The sequence below is a fragment of the Palaemon carinicauda genome, chromosome 2 (genome assembly GCF_036898095.1).
Source record: "Palaemon carinicauda isolate YSFRI2023 chromosome 2, ASM3689809v2, whole genome shotgun sequence".
Taxonomy (NCBI): Eukaryota; Metazoa; Arthropoda; class Malacostraca; order Decapoda; family Palaemonidae; genus Palaemon; species Palaemon carinicauda.
In genome coordinates, this window is record NC_090726.1 from 111,223,962 (window position 1) to 111,226,461 (window position 2,500).

At 44.2% G+C, this 2,500-nt stretch overlaps 1 protein-coding gene across 2 annotated transcripts in view; it reads left to right on the top strand.

The window, feature by feature from the left end:
* The first annotated feature begins 134 nt into the window (after window positions 1–134).
* The window catches only part of LOC137626417 (RNA polymerase II elongation factor ELL-like), a 75,784-nt gene continuing 73,418 nt past the window's right edge, over window positions 135–2,500 (top strand). Inside the window, exon 1 of one of the 2 annotated variants that reach the window (XM_068357425.1) lies at window positions 135–810. The gene's annotated coding sequence lies outside the window, so the exon portion shown is untranslated. The other variant, XM_068357426.1, reaches the window with a different exon arrangement.

Here is a 2,500-nt window from a genome sequence, read left to right on the forward strand (position 1 = left end):
CTAAGAGCGAGTTGATGCCTCGGTGCCCTCTGAATCTAGCCCTTACGAATACAGATGACGTGGCTGGAGGGGAGATAGCATTGTCGAGTTTAGGGGGGTTTCTCCACCGACCATAAGAGTATATAAACCTCGATCTGGAGCCTCAGTTTGTCGTGGCTCGGCCGATCGACCGGACTCTCCTCCACAGCAGAAGGTTTTATCAACCTCTGCCAAAACACCCAGGAAGCTTCTGCTTCTACTGCTGCTGTAGGGTTGGAGTGAGAGTCAGTCGGTTGGTTGGTTCGAGTTCTCCTCCCGTGCCTAGTTCCTCTGGCAGTATCGGGTTCTGTTGTCTAGCAGGCCCGTCTGACGAAGGGCTGCGTCTCGGGATGGAGAAGGCTGAGGTCTGGTTGTAGCGCCAGGTCTCCGTTGGCAGGTAAAGATACCGCCTTGCCGATGGGGGAGTGTGCGAAGCCATTCCTCTTGCCTCCGGCAAGTAGCGCGTTGCTGGTGGAGGGGAAGGGGGGAATGTTAGTCTCCCCTCCTGGATATGGGCCACCATGCTGCCGCCGCCGTAGTTTTCTCCTTTCCCTCCCCCGCTGGCCCTCCTTTGCCCCTCAATGCTGCCGCCATGGACCTCGATTTGAGGTGGCCTTTCGATTTGATGAAGGGGTCCCGGGGCTGGGTGATCCTCCTCATTGGTGGTGGGGGGAAATGGAGGCGGTGTGTGCACGACGGGGCCTTGCTTCCACCAGTCCCGAGTTATATTCCGCTTCTACCACCACCTAGTATGATGATGCTTCCCTTATAAATAAACTTTCATTTTTACAAGTAAATAATCTGTTTCCTTATTCTTTTTCTTTCTTATAGATGCCTTTTGAGATTAGAGGGTTCCAACTAAAATCTTTTATTTAAAGTTTGCCACATCAGATAAGTCACCTGGTTATTTAGTTTGATAAATGCATAACTTTAAAAGGACAGGTAATCGTATCTGTTGACGAGGGCAGTTAAACCGGGTTTCTGTGAGTTAAAGGGGTTTTATTTTGGGGGTTCATGAAGGTTTTGGGGGATGCGGTTGGAGAGAATATCTGGTGATAGTGACCTTCATTTGTCCTGTGACGCAGTTCTTACGTTCCGAATCTTGAAATGGGAAAAATATTTATGGACAATAGAAAATGTCACTTGTTTTACATTCACCATTATTTGTAAAACCTTGGTTTGGGGCTTTAATTTTTTTTAGAAGGGGGGGGGGAATTTGTAGTGTTCTTTAATGTTATTTTGTATTTGTTCATATTGGTACTTTAGTTTAACGGGTAGCTAATGATCAGTCAAATGTTGCAAAATTGTTACCGTCTTTTAGTTAAAATTGTTATTCTATTTACTAACTGGGTCATTTCTACGAAGAGACCAGCTGTTCACGTGATAAGCTGTTGACTTACTATGCCAGTTTACCGGATTTACTGTTTACCAAATTCGACCCTATGCAACGGCGTCCTAAGGATTATTATGTCATCTCCGAAGTTTGCTGTATACTTGTGGAAAAGAGAGAGGAAGAAAATTTTACCATGGCCGACTCACAAATGTGACGTTTAAAGTGATATTAAAAAAGATAGATGTAAATGTCAAATTATCTAGCTACCTTGAAACCAGTGTTGATAGTGTGCTTTAAATAAAAAAATCCAAGGTAAACATGTAAGTGAAATATTGTTATTAGTGAACGAAAACGTAGTGAAATAGTGAAGAGTTGAAAGCTGTACAAGAGCAGTTTTGTAATTGTCGTCAGTGCCATTAAAGGTAATCACGCCTCATTGTGCTTATATCAGAAAAAAATAAGTGATTATAAAAGAAATTTTAGCCTCAGGAAGACGTACAATGTCGACTTCATGTGGTTCTCTCGCCTGGTAATCGAGGCAATGCGAGCTTTAGAACAAAGTGATAGTAACCCAAGTGAGAGAGAGAGAGGGTGGCATGGAATTTTCAACCTAATATGTCAGTGACAGAAGTGCGTGTATTGGAGAGTTGCCGTTGGAAGGAAAAACCCACGCCTTGACTAATCCGACCTTGGTCGGTGGTGGTGTTGGCGGTGTTGAAGGAGGAGGAGGAGGAGTTGGTGGCAGCCTCACTCCACCAACAGCTAGTGGTTGGTCGGTCATGTAAGCCACTCATGCTGTCTGTGTATGTACTCTATACATACGTACGTTTGTAAATGTAGACTCTAGAACTGTCATGCCATTTCCACTGGCATTGTATGCCGACTTTTTGAAGGGGCCCGATACCACAAAATATTTTTCCTTTTCTTTTTCACGTAACTAGTTTTATACCATGGTGCAATTATTAAAGTTGAGGAATAATACACAGGAAGGGTTTGCAAATGGCCGTAAAGTCAGATCTCTGAAGGATCACTGGGTTCTTATATTATACACGAGACACAATGCTTACAGTAGTGTTAGGTGAATGTTGGATTAGATGTTGGTTCTCAAAGAGGAGTGAACTCGGCGCTTACCAGACAACTTGGTGGTTA